This window comes from Strix aluco, chromosome 2, assembly GCF_031877795.1.
Source record: "Strix aluco isolate bStrAlu1 chromosome 2, bStrAlu1.hap1, whole genome shotgun sequence".
In the NCBI taxonomy this organism is placed as follows: Eukaryota; Metazoa; Chordata; class Aves; order Strigiformes; family Strigidae; genus Strix; species Strix aluco.
Genome location: NC_133932.1, coordinates 41,374,715 through 41,392,258, shown reverse-complemented (window position 1 = coordinate 41,392,258; position 17,544 = coordinate 41,374,715).

The window sequence follows — 17,544 nt, the reverse complement described above, 5'->3', positions numbered from 1 at the left end:
TGGGACAGCCAACATCCTCGGGGTCTACGTCATTTGCCACCCTTTGCCATGCAGCTGGCATTCCCGCACTTCCCTCCCCGAGGCTCCCTGCTTGTCAGTGGATGCGAGGGAGCCTATGGTTTGCAGGAACCCAGCATCTCTCAAGGCTTTACGACAAACCACTTGTACTGCCACTCAAACCACATTTTCCAGTAACTCACATTCAAGCAATCATTCACCCAGACCAAACTCAATAGCTGTGTGTTGCTTTAGCTTGCAAGCCACTCGGCTCTGCTGATTTCTTCCCCATTAGCCTTCTTTATAGACCCAAATAACATCTTCTCTTTTCTTCATTGAGTAAGAAATAAACCAGATCCAGGCAAGGTACTTTTGTCAGTGACTAGGAAATCCTGAAGTTTCAGGCTCTCCCCATAACTCTGAAAGCCCACCACCTCGCCTCACCGCCAAGGCCTTTGCAGAGGGAGCCCTGCACAGCAGCGCAGAGGTTTTTCCACTCCCTTTGGACACATGCAAGGAGTGAGACTACAGATTCTTTTGTGGCCACCCTTGTTCCTGCAGCCACCCTTACTCCCACAAAGACCTGTTGTGACCACAGAAGAAATTCCGGCTCAAGTGGAGCATGCGGGGCCTGAACATAACTTTTTTTGTAAAACAAAGGTCTAAAATAACTCCGCTGAGAGAAAAACAGCGGGGAGACCAACACCAAGGGGCTACTTTTTTACACCAATTTTGGCTCCTTATGCTTTAGCTATTTGAGGTAACAGACCAAGATTTCTTAGTCATCCAAAGGCAAAACTGTCTCTAGCTCTTTGCCGGTGTTATGGCTTCTTTTTTGCTGTAATCCATGCTCTGGGTGCAAGCATGTGGGTCAGCAAGACACAGTAGCTCCCAGAATATGAGGAAAACTTGCCAGCCTTCTGTCACTGAACACTTTACCAGTTATACAGTTTTTCTCTTTTTGCGGGGAGACTCTCTACTTAGGTGGGATGCAGCACACTTAGCCCATGCCTGGCTGCTGTTTTGGTAGCTCCAGGGTCCAAGCTGTGGTGCTTGGAAGGATGCTGCACAGCCACGGGATAGGCACACAGCACCTTGGTCTATGCCCTGTGGCAAGATCAGCCGCTGCTGTCAGCTCCCATAAGCAAATGCAATTAATGGATTTGTTATTTAAAGCTATCAGCCACCCCATGTCAGGCATGAAATTAACAAATGATTGGGAGGGGGAACTTTTCTTCTTCTCCCTCTGTGGAGGAGCTGTCTTCATCCAACTCTGCACCAGTCCAAGATGAAGTAATTTTGGCTCCCTGCGTTTTAGCTATTTGAGATAACAGACTGAAATTTCTTAGTCATCCAAAGGCAAAACTGTCTTTAGCTCTTTGCTGGTGTTATGGACTCTTTTTTGCTGTAATCCATGCTCTGGGTGCAAGCATGTGGATCAGCAAGACACAGTAGCTGCTCCTATGTGAGGCAAGTTTCCTAAGTGAGATGATGTGGAAGGGCAAGAGGTGAAATTCAACCACTATCAGTAAAATTTCCATGCAATGCCCACACAACTGTTCACAGGAGAATGTAATTATTGTAAAGAATAACAAAAAAAAAAGACACTGATAGAAAAGAGTGCTAGGTTTGGCATTGTTGCTCACAGGCTGCACATAAACAGGGCCTGAAACACCATGTACATCCATGTTTCCTCCCAGGAGTTATAAGACAGTCCAACCTGAGGGTGCACCTGAAGGTTAATAGCACAGCCAAGAGATAGTCTTCTCGTGAGTGCCCCAAGAATCACTCTGCAAGATAGTGTAGATGTAGTTTTGAATACTAACAAGGGAACCCCGGATGCCATTTTGGTGGGGGGGGGGGGCAGGTTTTCTTCTAACAAGGCAGGGCAAATCTTGCCATCAGAAGCACTAGGTAATCTTAAGGTAGTTGGTGGTATTTCTGACTGGAAACTGGGAAAACTACTAGCTGCATGCTATATCTGTGTAAAATGGATGTGCTCAACACCACCTGGAGCTGGATGCCTGGTGGCTCTTTACAAGCATTTTAATTTGGGAGAACAATCAAATGTTAGGGATATGCAGACAGGTCATCATGGACACAACAGTTATTTCACATGCCTCTCAGTTATATCTGTTTACTGAGGCTGCTTACTGAGCTTCCGAAGATTTAACTGCTGCTAGAAACCAGGAGTCCCAGCATGCTCCAAAAGCCAGAGGGAGCATGTCTTTTTTACCATCTATGTTGCATATAAAATCATCTTATGCAGGTGAGTGTACCTTCCTCTATGCTACATCATAGATATAGCTGGGTAATAGATACAGTTTCTAGAAACCTGATTCTTTAAGCTGCACTTCCTTGGGCAGATAGCAGAAGCATACTACACAGCGAAGCATGCAACCAAAGCATCGTAAATATCTATTACCCACTGTGACATTCCCTAGGCCAAGAGAGTAAGAAATATTTTTCAAAAGTTATCCAGAAAGTATTGTTGATTAATGAATGCATTCAAAATAATAAGCTCTCTTGGAAACACATTAAAAAGAAAAAAAGATATTACATTCATCAGACTGATTTTTGCTGACAAATTATTAGCCCAGCTTTGTCAAGTAGCAGTCTAACCAAAAATGACTGTATGAGCTGCTTTCCTTTAATTGTCCTGGTTTTGCTTCTTGGTTTCCCAATTGTACAGAGCACTTTTTCTCTTCATTCAAGCTTCAAAAAATCCTTCTCCATCAAAAAAATTGGTTTTAGATTGGCTAGTGTGAGGATGACTAATTTCCATCTACCTTACTCGACTTAATCACAGCGGTCAGCCAAAATTTGGAATCCAGAAGATTGTGTCAAATTAAGAAAATAATAAAGCCAGTTGATTTATTGATGACACCTGTTTTGTTTTTTTTTTTTTTTTTAATCAAACTAGACAAAAAGAAAAAGGAAACAAAACTATAAAGACCTGTTCTCTCTGAAAACAGGAATAATCAACATCAGGAAAGGAGTTGTGGTCGGTTGACCTTGGTTGGATGCCAGGTGCCCACCAAGACACTCTATTATTCCCCTCCTCAGCAGGATAGGGGGGGAGAAAATAAGATGGAAAAAAACTTGGTCAAGATAAAGGCAGTTTAATAAATCAAAAGCAAACGGATGGAAGTAAAGGAAATCAAAATATTCTCTACTTCCCATCAGCATGTGACATCCAGCCACTTCCCAGGAAGTAGGGCTTTAGTACACGTAGGAGTTGCTCTGGAAGGCAAATGTCGTAATAATGAGTGTCCCCTCTCCCCCTCCTTTCTCTTAGCTTTTATTGCTGAGCAGACATCATATGGTATGGAATATCCCTTTGGTGAGTTTGGGTCAGCTGTCCTGGCTATGTCCCCTCACAAGATCTTGCACACCCTGCAGCCTACTGGTGAGGGGGGAATGTTGGAGAGACAGCCTTGATGCTGTGCCAGCACTGCTCAGCAGTAGCCAAAACACTGGTGTGTTATCACCACCTTTCTAGCTATCAATACAAAGCACGGCACTATGAGGGCTGCTCTGGGGACAATTACTCCATTTCAGCCAGACCCAATACCTTGCAGGTACCCCTCAAAATCTTTCTGGCCAGCAGTTGTTCCCAAAGTACTTGGTCAGAGCTGTGCTACTTTTCCATCCTCTTCCTCATCATCATCACCATCATCATGAACTTGCATGGTGGTCTCATGGTGGTCTCTCTCATAAATCTCGGTTGCCCCCAAAAAGCCCATAAAGTTCAAATTCTTGAGCTAGCTGTGGATCCACTGAGTGTCATAATTGATATATCTGTTGTCTCCTAAAGAAATAGTATCACCCAAAACGTGCTTTCTGTTACACCAAAAAGTTGCCAGGGTTATCTTTATGGAGATCTACCAAGTTACTTGTTTAAAGTATCAACAAAGGCAGTGGTATGTAGGTGTCAGCTCAGGCAAATTGAATTTAGCCATATAAATACATGCCAAACTGTGTGTGCATGTGTGTACGCACATGTATACACACATGCACATCCACACACACGAATGCACTGAACCGATATATATACATATTTATATGAACACATAGAACATACTTTCCTACAGTTACACCCATATACACCAAACAATTGAGTTCATCTCTTTTGTGTTTATTCTTTTACTACTGGACAGAAGCTTGCAGATGTTAAGAATCTGCCAAACCCAGAAGAGAAGAAACTGGTGGGTGCTGGGAAGATTAAGATGACTACAGGTGGTGAGGAAGCTGAAGGTTTATGGGGTTGCTGCTGCCAACTCAGTGTGTTTGGCAGGACAGGGAGAAGAGGAGATTGTACACAGATGTGCCCCATCACAGGAACATTAACAAAAACTGAATGAGAAAATTATTCTTCCAACAGGCCAAGACTGTCTCTTATCAATACCCTTTTAACCAAAACTGTCCTCTGGGGAAGGTCCTTCTATTTCCCAGTCTGAGGTCTCCTCTTATGAGATAGCTATAAGATTTTATGACCAGCTAATGCAGTCCAGGATGGTAAATGCCCATATTCCTCACTTTCCCACCATTTCTTTTCTCTGTCCTAAGGAATCAGAGCATGGACAAATCCCACTGACGTAAATGCTGGGGGGTAGCAAGAATGTTTGCCACCAGGCCATGCTCTGGAATGACAAGTATGCAAGAATTAGCATCTATAACTCTCCATAAACATCAGGGTTAATCTCCAGGGTTTACAAGACTCTTTAAATGTGTTTTAATAGGACAATATGCTTTACACAGGACCCATCCAACACTTCACATATCAGCAAAGTTTACAAGAAGGTAAACTGAGCTGGGGTAATAGTTCAGATGTACAGCCAGGGCTCTAACGAGAATGCCAAAGTCAAAGTAATAAATGGATTTGCAAGTATAATACTTCCCGAATGCCCAAAGAGCAGTCCAATCTGGCAGGACAGTCAGAAGAGAAGAGCTGCGAGAATTGCACTGTTCTCTCTAAAACTCAGATCTAAAGAAATTGATCAAATTACCGCCCTTTCAGTGCAAAAGGATAGGCTGGCTTATACCTGCACTCTGCCAACCTCACCCAGGACTGCCCAAGGACTCTGAGGGGACCAGCACTGCCCAGAGACTTTGGGGCTGCTGAGAATGAGTAATGGTGGTTAATTAAAACTGAAGACTCTGTGGACACCTACTGTAGGAAAGGAAGACTGAGGCCCTGAACAAACCTGCTCTTCTTCACTGATGACAAAATCTTCCTTCCAGCTTCCTAAAGCTGGGTGAGATGAATCCTACCCTGGGTTTATATGAGACTTGGGTGCCTACTTGCTTCAGGTAGACTACACCTCTGCGGTCAGAGCAAGCCATCAGCCCCAAGTACAATTTGGTTTCATTTTGGAGAACAATTTTTAAGATGACTGGCCTCAGCCTCACCATTGTCATTCAACAAACACATGTAAAAGGCAGAATAAGCCTTTGCTAATAGATGACCAGCTTGTTTTGAGTTAACTTATTCTTTTTCTCTTATTCACTTATTCTTATTCTCACCCCAAACTGAATATCAGCAAGAAAATAAAGCTGGGAATTTCAAGAAGTGACACATTTCCATTAAATCAATATGAAAACCAGCCAGACTATCCTAATAAACATAATGAATGAATTAGGCATTCAGAGAAGAATGACCTCATGTTTCACTTCTTTATCCTCATCCTAATTACCACAGAACATTGGCCCAACCTAGACTCTCTTTCCATGCCTCTGTAAAGACCTGAGGGGACTTTCTGGAGGGAGACAGCCAATATCTTAGCTGCATTTGCTATTGTCTCTGTTTATCACTTGGCACAACCCCGTCAGAGTATGGGTAGATTGGCAGTAAAAGGATGATTGCTTCATTATAATAATTCAATCTGCACTGAGACAGGCTGTCTCCTGTGCTACGTGAGAAACAGCTAGAAACTTTATTTCATAAGCAAAATTACCACCAGCCATTTTAAAATGCCAAGAGCAGCTATCATTAGATTGTGGTTCGGCTGGCTCTGTTCTCTGGTGCAGGGGCTGCAGTGGGCTGAGGAGTCTTCATCTCACAAAGGAACTGACCTTCCTAGTGCACTGGAGCAATGGGGTGGTAAGCAAGAGAAGATCCAACCATCCCTTTAACACTAAATCAGAAAGTTTAGGAAAAATATCTTTTTCGTAGACCAAGAGAAGATATTCCGTAATCACTTGTATAATGAATTGGCAATAATTTTTGCTCCTTTAGAACACAAGCTTGACCTGGTCACTATCACTGAAATCTGGTGGGAAGATTCCCATGGCTAGTATGTTTAAATCAATCTTTATTGCATATTTCAGGAGGATCAGCTGAGCAAAAGCTAAGGAGGACTTGCACTGTTTGTGGAAAGGGTTTTGGCCTGCTTCCAAGTTTTTAGCAACTGGGGGACAAATGTTCTCATATTGTTATAAATCAGTGTACTCAGAAATGGTGTCTGAGATGGGTACAACCAACATCAACTCCAAAGCCTACAGAGAAGAGTGAATTGAGACCCCTGGATTATGATGCATAGGGACAAAAAAATACACTGTGATGGGTGCTGTAGCCTGTGTAGTGCAAGTGAGAGACCTCCCATTGCATCTACCAACATGTTTATGGCATGTCCAGACATACAGAAGACATAGCATAACTTAAATACATGCAGTGTATAACATGTAGTGTGTAAAATCTAGTGTGTGACATACTATCTGCTAGTTTTTTTTCTTTACAGGTTACCAGCAGATCAAACAGTGTAAAGTAGTGGTTGCATAGATACAAGTCATCATGGCTGGATCATGTTTGTTGGGATTATCATCATATAACCCCAGCCAGGATTGGGTATTTTGAAAAGCCTGCCTTCCGAAAACTGAAAATATCACAAGAAAGATTTTAAAGAGAGAAATGTGGATTCACAACTGTTTAATGACAACAGATCAGTGATGTCCAGGATTAATGAATCCTGGTTTGCGAGGGATGTCTTTCACCACTAAGTGACTATTGGTGTCTGATAAGGCTTTGCTTATTGCTAGCTATTCATAAGGGGTCTCTCTGGGGGGCATCTTCTGATGTCTAGTAAGTTGAGAACCTGTACTAACCTGTACTAAAGGCTTAAATCCAGAGAAGTCACTAATCAAAAAAAGAATAAATTGATGGTAATGAATATGAATTACAGGCTGTAAATTATAGCTGTATGGTAAGAAAAGGACGCTAGTAGACACTGATGGTCAGCATGAGTTTTAAAAGTATATTAGCTACAAATGGGATCATCAGAAAGGTATCACATTGCTTCCGAATGGACATGCTAAGAATGCCAATAATAAACCCAAAGAAGTAAAAATGTTGAGTAAATATTTCCCACTTGTATTTGGGGAAAAGCCAGATAATGTGTTGCATCTTATGTAAGAAAAACAACCCTTTCTTTTATAATGATAATTTCTAAACTTAGAAATTTTTAATTGGCAGTTCCTGAATAATTTGCATCCAAGAGGCAAAGATGTTCACTGAACCCCTGCTGCTGATTGTGAGTAAGTCTTGGAACACTAGAGAAGTTAGAGATGTGAAGGAAAGATAATGTTGTGCCAGCACTTAAACAGAGTAACTAGGATGACATGAATAAATATAGTCCTGTCAGCCTGACATCAATCTGGACAAAATAATAGAACGGTTATTTGGGGACTCTATTAAGAACTAAGGGGGGAAAAATAGAATTACATTGAAGTTATCATGAACTTATCAAAAACCTTATTAAAGACCTTATCCAAATAATTTTATAATGTTGGAGCATGTACAAGTTTAGTTGGTAAAGGTAATAGTGTGGATGTAAATGACACTGTTGGACTACTTTACCAGCTGATAGGTCCTCAAATAAAACTGCCTTTGGGGAATGGGTCAGTCTCATGAGCTGGGTTCTTGGCCATTGACTCTTTAACAACTGTTCCCTGCTGATGGAGCTGGCAAATAAGACAAAGACTGTGAGGGACTGATGAATGGCAAAGATGTAACAGCTGATCTGGGAGATGAATCCCGTTTACTCCATAACTGTGACACAGCACAAGAAAGGGACAGCAAAGGAGGCCAGACTTACCAAGTGAGGAGATTGATGATTCTGAAGAAATTTCCAGATCCTGGTGGGAAGTCAGCCAAACTTGATCTCAGTGTTTAAAGAGGCCAAGACTGCCTTTGGCTGTGCAAAGCAAGGTCCATTAAGAAGCAGGGTATCCTCTGTGTTTCACAATGGTATGATGGCTCCTACAATTGTTCTGGTGTTCAGAAAAAGGGTCCTGAAAAAAAAAATGGAGAGGATTCTGAAAAAAACACACTAACTTGATTAAAGGATAGGAAAGCATGCATTATTCTGAGAGACTCAAGAGCTAAATTTATGTGACATGTCCAAAGGAAGGCTCGAGAATGACTTGATACTAATGAGTTACGGCTGCACAGACAGCAGAGCTTTCACAAAGATGGCTCCTTCACTTGTCGGACAAATGTTTAAAAAACCTCATGGTCTGATGCTGAAGTTAGATTCATCCCGACAGAAATAAGACATTGTTTTTCAGAGGGGAGAATCGTTAACTGCCAGAATTACCCACCAATAGGCTCCTTGCTATTGATCAGTTTCTAATAAAGCTTGAAGGACTTAAAAAAAAAAAAAAAAAGTACATTGGGTACAATATACGTACAAAAATAGGACAAAAAACCCACACTGAAATTGTGAAATTTCAAGCAGGAAGAAACTAAGGTAGGTCCCATGGGTTGTGTTACAATGAAGATCTATCTATAAGACCCTTAGGTCTCTTCTAACCTTAAAAAAATCTGAGAAAATAGATTGTCAGTGATGACACACACTTTCAGTGAGTCTTTCGTCCAACAGACTATCTCACTCCTGAGACAACTAGGAAGACCTTTCTTTACACAACAGAGTGCTCAAACATTCCCAAAGTTACTGTTTGCTTCTACCAGCTAGATGCTTGTTGTGGTTTAAACCCAGTCAGCAGCTAAGCACCACACAGAGTTGCTCACTCCTCCACCCTCCCAGTAGGATGGGGAGGAGAATCAGAAAAAAAAAACCTTGTGGGCTGAGATAAGAACAGTTGAATAACTAAACTAAACTAAAATATAATAATAACCATAATAAAATATAATAATCATAATTGTAATGAAAAGGAATATAATTTTAAAAGAGAGAAAGAAACCCCAAGAAAAGACAAGTGATGTACAATGCAATTGTTCACCACCCACTGACCGATGCCTGAGCGGTAATCTGCCCCCCAGTCAACACTTCCCAGTTTATATACTGAGCAATGCTCTTACAGATAGACAGAATAAGACATCTTGTCTAGTGCAACTTGTTTAGTCAAGTTTTTCAGCAGCTGTTCTTTTACCTCTATCTTGAGAGTATGGCAATTTCCCCATGCTAATAGGACTTACGGATCTTGTAAACTAGTGAGCATTTAGTAGCAAGGAAGCTAGAGGTTCAAAATCATTTATCCCATTCCTTCATACTCCTCAGCTCCTTTTGTGGCCTCACAGAACTTTTTGTCCATTGATTTTATGAAGAAACTGGATGCATCTCTTGCTGCTTATCAGCTAAAGAGCTGATCTGACTGGAAGCACCTCTGTGATCTGCTGCACTCAGTGGGAAAGTTTCCATTTGCAGGATTTGTTCTTTTAGTTCACATGGCCTTGCAGCCCATCCGTTTGACCGAGCCTACAGTTTTAAATCACAGTTCAAGCAAAATCACCATGGCTCCCCCCTTTTCCCATTAAAAATCTGTGAAACTACCAAGTTTTCCATGGCTTTTGCCCAAAATCACAACCTGCAGCAAATTCATTGAAAAGTAATTCCAAACTTAACCTAGATTAATAATGCTTCCAATTAGTATGGCCAAGTTTTGCAGTTTAACAGATTAAAAATTGTCAGGTTTCGTGTCTCTGTGAACATTTTGTTCCACTCAAACCACAATCCCACAACAAATTATTGCCGCCAAACTAAAGCTATAAAAAAAATCCACCTTTGCATTTTGAAAACTCTACACTTTGGTGGAGTTCAGATCTGCAGTTTAATTTTGTCCTGTTGCATAAAGATGGGAGGAACTTGCTTCTAGATCCAGAATGGTTTCCAAGTCATAGCCCTACCCAGATCAGGATATTTGGACCCATACGCTTTTGTTTGGATCCTTCTCTATTTTTTTCCTTAAAATGGAGGGCGTGCTCAGATCATCTGCGAGTGTTTCAAGTTAACATGTTTTCAGCCATTAACTTCCCTTTAGCTGGAAATCATTGCCCCTTGACTGATGTGTAATATCTAGCCACAGTTCCCCGCTAGTGCAACATGAAACAGGTTTGCTAGCCCACCCTCATGGAGAGGAAGGAGATGAGAGGAGTGAACACCTACAGAGATGCTAATTCAATTGTTTGTGATCATGCTGGCTACCTTCTACATTTTTCTGAGGTTGGTTTCTTCCCCCAGCTTCTGCATTCTTCTCCCTAGGTATGATATTTGGAGACAGAAACATGGGCTGATGATGACTGAAACCACACTCCCCTGAACAGGATGGCCCTTGCACTTTCTAGACCAAAGTACTCTCTGGGACTGTGCTGAAAAAAAGATTTATAGTTTTTAATCTCCTCATAAGGTATGACTGTTAAGTACGCTGTAATATATAGGACAGGAATTAATCCTGAATTTATTTAGTATTTTTTTCTTATTTCATCTGTCAGAAGATTGCCATTTCAATTATTTATTAAGAAAATTATGTTTTTCAAGGTAAATGCATTACTTTCGTTATCTGCTTTCAATTAGCTGGGAATTCACTATGTTCAGCCAAATGTCCATTCATCAACAAATTCCAGATTCCTGGCAGTCTGAACAAATTCCCAATTTTCTTCTTTTATGAGTAAAATAAGTGAAGATATTCAAGCCTCATGCTAAATTATGGCTGGGGTTAGACTAGCCTGGAGGGAGGAGAAAACAACTATGGAAGGTCTTGAAATATATTAATAGATGTTTTGATAGAAGTAGAGTTAAAATATTTTACAATCTTTTTTCTTCAGGTGCTTTGTTACATTAATTAGATGTCCTCCTGCCCTCCTTCACGGGCAACTTAATGAACTGAGCTGGTTGTCCTCCAAAATGCGTGCAAGAGGTTGATGAGATGGTCTCTAGCTGCCTTCCCCAGGGATATGCAGGAGCAAAAGCAAAGGAAAATACATCCTCTACCACTGCAACTCTTCATGTCATGTCCAACCCCTCCAATTAGTGAGTTCCCATTTTCAGTGCAAGGCTGTGCAAAGCAGCTCACAGGCTGCTCCAGGACCACCACTACTGAAATAAAGTCACCGCTCTGCCTCTCGTTCCCCAGGTTGTGAAGAAAGCTAACCATCCTCACATGGGCTGATGCCTTTCCCACCAGACATAGGAGGCAGGAAGATGAGATTTTTTCCCTTACATGATTTGTGTTCATCTCAGCCAGACAGTGCTCTCCACATGGCAAGATGATGAGGCTGAGGTTTTGGGGTAAAAGCTATGCCACCTTCGCTTCTTGGTGACACAGAGCCCTGAGAGCCACCTCACCACCCAGTAGCTCTGCCAATGGTGGGTGCTCCTGCTGAGTGCTCTCCCAACAGGCAAAACCATCACCATCTCTTCAACGTCTGTCTAATGTCCTACAGCCTAGGCAGTCGTGAACTCATGTGTTTATTTTACTGGTAGAATACACCTGCAAGTTAAATATAGTATGATAAGCAGATGTTCACTTCTATAAATTGAACAGCACACAAAGATTTATAGATCCCAGAGGTTCAGATTTAGCGAGTGGGAGCCAAGGTCACAACTGGACCTTCAGATTCAATAAATCTTGACATTACTGGAGCGTTGGGGGAGGGGAGGAAGGCATCGTTATAGACATATAACAATTTTTAAAGCATGCCAGTGATGATCTGCAAAGCAGATGTAAGCCAGGCTGATTTTGATACGTTAAACTGACTCTGCCAGGCAAGAGATGAAATAACTCAGAATTTGATTTGGAGTCACATATGGAATATAGGAATGGAAATGGTGATAATAAACCCCTGTTGGTATGAGAAAGAGAGGAAAAAAAAAAAGGTCCATTAGAAAGAATAAATGTTTTGGATTTGTGCTATAAGAACACTGTTGATATCATCAGTGGTGAATTTATTCTAATTAAGATACTTTAAATGACATATCTGTGCTGTGCTTTTCTTTCATGCAGTGCACTAATAAAAACCGCTGGTTTAGCTACATAAAAACCAAAAAGTCCTGAATGAGAAGAATAGGCACACGCTGCACCCCACTGGTGTCTCCCAGCTCAGGAGGAAGAGTCGGAGACCTGACAAAGAGAATAGGTTGTCGGAAGTAATTTAGTCTCTAGTGCCCCTTCAGACCCTGGTCTCTTTGCTGGAGTTTTAAACACTGACCGGCAGCAAGGATGGAGGGGAAGGAGGGCGAGGCAGTATGGACAACCTGCACCAATGTCACTGTGGAAGAAAGAGGCTGGAAATACAGAGAGTTAGGGAGAGTAAGAGGTAAGGAGGAAGATTTTAAATGGGCACCAAAACATCCTGACACGGCTGTGTTGTAAGCACCTCCATAGGGGCAACTCAGTAGCCATTGCCTTGTGATAAATGCAATAAGATAGTGCTAAGGGTGTAAATAGAAGTGGATAAACCAGAGTGAAACATCAGAGACAGCCTGAACTGACCCCTTCCAGCCCAGAGCCCAGCCTGGGCTGTGAGCCCTCCAGAGAAGTAGTACAAGTTCATCTACTCCAGATTCCACACCATACACAGTGTCTCCCAAGTTAGTGCAGTCAAAGTTAGCTTTCATCAGCCAACACACTGTCGCAGCCCGGGCCGGGCAGGGAAAGCCAGGGCTGTCACTGATGTACATGGGGTGTGCGTGGCTGGCTCCTCCCGCACCCCCTCCACCCTGCGGGTGCCCATCCCACTCCACACTTGCAGTTCTGCAGCTACCCGTGATGTTTTAAAATAAGCAGCTCAACCCACCCATTGAGCAATTCATGGTTACAACAAAAACCTGCATGGAGGTTTCCAACGAGCAATTATAAATTACACTGGTGTTTTGGTGTTTCTGCCTTTCTGTTTAGAGTAACCCATAGCATTTTATGAGAATCATCTAACTAGCAGTTTTTAGGGACTTCCAAAACATGTAGTTCAGCCAAAAACAAAGCAGAAAAAACATTACCAGTAAGGAATTCCCCAGTTACTGAATAAGAACTAATAAATACAAATACCCATTACAGTAGGAGATGGAGGCAGAGAAGAGAACACAAGAGGCAGACAAGACAAAACAAAAATGAAAATGTTGTTACTGACTTTTATCTCATTGAGGTAGATAGATAGAATAGGTAGATAGAAACTCATGTATCTGAAAGCAGAGCTGTCTGAAGCAGAAACAGACAAGAAGATGTAGCATTTGATGGCTTCTGTGGCAACTGAAATTAAAATTTTGGAGTCAAAGTGAAATTATCATTAGCTGCCAGATAAAATCTTTGCAAATAAGAATGCTCCCAAATAAGACTGTGGGATACACCCTGGCTGCCAGTCGTAATACTAATAAATAGTCAAATAATCCCAAAAGCATGACAGTCTGAAGCACCAGCTCAAGATTTTCAAAGTGCTTGCACAAGGATGCTCTAGATGTCCATGCACAGCTACCTGTATGCCCTCCTGAAAGGAAATCCAGCAGGAAAAGCTGGAGTCAGGCCGGGGTGGTTGGGGCCCAGAACACTACCCTTTCTTGCTCTCAAACTGGCTCCAATTTTTCACCTCTGGGCACAGGGCTCATTTTAACTTTCACACCCGTGTATGCAAGATATGGGTATATTTTTCTTCAGTGGATGTAGTGAAGCTCATGGTACATACAGCCTTGGAAAAGGCCACTGTAACAATCCAATGTACAACAAACCTTCTGTCATCTGGTCTTTCATGACTGACAGTGAGTTTTCTGCACCCAGCTCCCAAGTTACAGGATGAAGGCACAGGGAGTGATCACCTGCCCCAGTGCCACCCAGCAGCCCCAGACAGCAGCACACTGCAGTGATCCCAGTCACCACATGCCCTCGTCTGGACATTTTTTCCCCATGACGACAAGCTCCAGGATCATTAAGGAAAGGTATTTTTCAGTGGTTTCTCCACTGTTCCTTGTGATAATCCTTCATAACCAGGGCAATTGGGAAGTGTTTACACTATCTGGCTTTTGTTCCAGTATCTTTAAACACTGACTCTAAAATAATTTTGATTTCCATACCAAGCAAGCACATTGTGGCTTCTTTACTGGTGAGGCACAGGCTGTGAATTTCCCTGCGTTGGAAGTTGCAAAAGCTCTGGTATCTGCAACATCTTTTAAGGGAGCCCCTGGTGTCCTTAATGAAAAATTAATTTAGGGTAAATCACTATTCAGCTTCATTGTCATCCTATATCAGACCGGGCTGCAGGTGAAAGTGAGTTTAGTGGTTACTATTTATTCCCAGTCGACTACTAATCCCATTTCCCATTGCTGAAATAAGGCGTTAAAAATCAAAGTAATCTCTTATTGAAAGGAAGGCATTCCTAGCAGCTGTATCCTTCAAAGGCTTCAGCCTTTTCTTTCCTTTTACCGTCTCCCTAGGTAGCCCTCCGAGACACACGGTTATGGGGGATGCCAACTGTTCACTATTTATCATGGCCCTATTCTCCAAGGGCCCATTGACTTTCAATAATTTATCACTTGATGTTTTGTGTGTTGCTACAGAAATAAATCAGAACTGGGAGCACCAGATGCTCCCACGTCCCATCATACTGTGTTAATTTATTAAAAAGGGGTTTTCTCAGCCCAGTCATGGGGTGCAGGAATCTCTTCCACAAGGAGCAGTGAGGATGTGGGTTAAGGTCCACTGAGCCAAGTGTGAAGAGTGTTGAGAGAGAGACTTCAACATGGAAGCACATGAGCTTGGAAACTCTCGCAGGGTGAGCAGGCAGTCGGCTTTCCAAGCAGAGCTAGTGGTGACAGCGCTCCAAGAAAAATACATTTAGTCCTTAAGCGTGTAGCTTTTGTTCTGGGCTCACAGTCTCTTTTTGCTTCTTGGACTAGGTCTCGCACCCGGATACAGCAAGTAAATATCAAGCCATAAATCACAAATTCAACGCTTGCTCTTCTTTCCTCAAGGTTGTATAATATAATGAAAAAGATCAAGCAAATGCAAAGCCATTTTACGCTGCACATGCAGAGTGCAAAAGGCCCTGGGTCTCTTCCAATGACCCCACAAGAATGATAGGCCTCCTGCTAACAAGAAGATCTATTTATTTGCAGCATCACACAAATTGTCTCATGGATTGAAGAGTTTCTCCTGTTCTTGTTTTCTTTAATGCTCTTGCAATACAGTTAATTTAACATATAATGACCCTTCATTCAGACCTTCTGCACATATATATTAAGGTTGTTTCATCAAATGTGCCTCTGGCAGAACAGGAAACGCAAATTTCCTATGTTCCTTCCCAGACTCCTGAATGCACGTCAAGAGCTTTTTGGTACTTATCACCCTTGGTCATTTCTCATCTCCCCTTCAGAGGGGGAGAACTGTGGCTGCTAACACACAATCTTGCCTCTGACATTGCCGCTGGAGCACCAGGTTGACCACACCTAAAAGACGGGAAGGTGCTGGGATTTCTCCTTGAAGTTCTGGGACCTTGTCCTTGAAGTCCAGCCTTGCCAAGGTTGCACACTCAGTTCCAGCACTCCCTAATGCAGCAGGGCCTGAAGTAATACCACTGGTGCTCTTATAAAATCATCTTCTAGTTACCTGCAAGGGGAAGAGCCAAACTGAGAATGCATGATTCTTCCTACCCCCCGAAACACTGCTTAAGGTAATTCCTCTTCCCTAGGGTGATGCCTACCAATCAGGAATTGCATAATGGGATAGGAGCATTCCCAGTACTGCTGACACGTTAGCAGCCTCTCTGCTCATCTATGAGCATGTAAAAATGGGACTTTAGAGTGTCACATAACTAACTGACAGTTAGTTTTTGTGGTGACAGCAAGAAAACACACTTTCTTGACACCAGCTCCTTTGCCAGGTTTCAAGTCTTTGCTGCACCTCCAGAGGGATTTAGCAACCTTTACGGGAATAAGCCGGCAGGTGGGTTGTAAGCCCTTATTTCTGTCTCCATTCTCTCCTCCTCCTCCAAAGTTTCCATTTGCATTGGCATTTTCCCAAACTTGTAAGCTAGGGAAAGATATCCGATGCGCATAATTCTAGCCTGAAGAGCTAAAGTTGCCAATGTTATGAGAAAGCATAAGCAAGAGCTTATAATGGGAAGTGTTGGGCAATCCTGTCTTCACTGAAGGCAAAATCCCCCGCTGAGCCTGCCACCAAGATTAATTCCAGATTTCCTTAGGTTCTGTGACATGAACAGGGCCTGTCCCAGCAGCTGCTAAGCACTATCAGGTCTAATGCTCTCTTTCAAATCTCTCAGCCCTAGTATCAAGTGCATTATTCTGAAGACATTTTTCATGAGACAACATTGGGAAATCCTGATTAGTCAGTAAAACCATTGTTTATCCTCCTAGTAAAACAGTTTCCGGTAAACCAGAACCATTTGCTCCTTGCAGATAAGCAAATGTTAGAAAAATTACTGTAAATTGTGAGATTACTGGTTAAGGTTGCAGCAAAACGCAATTTGCACCTTAACTCTGTTTTCTCTCATTTACAGCCTTCTTCAAATGTCTTCTTTGGCACTGAAAACATTTGTCTCAACCTAAAAGTGAACTTTGGGGAGGGGAGGGGGGGGGGGGGAGTCTGAATAAAACCCCTACAGCTGTTTTTGAATTATCCAGGAAGAAAAAAATGCACATTTCCCAGTATAAACATTATCTTGGTTTTATTTTGGTTTTTTTATTGTTTTGTTTTGGGTTTTTTTTAGTTCAAGGAGAACATTGTTTATTTAGAGTTAGATTATTTCATTTTATTTAGATGTCAGCACAGCACATCTGTATTTCTCAGTGAGACAGAGGAACATAAGAACTGCTCTGCGAGGTCAGACCAAGGGTTGGTCCAACCCCGTATCCTGCCTCTGATGGCGGCCAGTAGCAGATGCTCAGAGCAAAGCACAGAGGAAACTGGACCAGGGGCCTTTCCTAGTGTCCCCGCTGCGCTCCCAGCACTCAGTGGTCACAGGGCTTCCTGAGCCAGAGCTGCAGCTGGGCCACTGATTTGACAGTTGCCAACAGCCCAGCCCTCTCCGCATTTGTCTAAGGCCCTTTTGAGGTCCTCTACCCTCTTGGCCTTTGCAGCTTCCTGTGGCAAAGACACAGGCACGAGGCAGCTACACTGCATGTGAAATTAATATTTCCTTGCCCTCTTTTCAAAGCTGATAATGTCCTTGGAAGACTCTTAGTTCTTATATTACGAGAAACACTGACTAGGCCTTTTTTCATAAGCTGTTTCATCACTCCTCTCATGCAACCTTGGTTATAGTCCTCCTTGTTCTTGCTTTTCTTCTCTCTGTACCTCTGGCTCTCC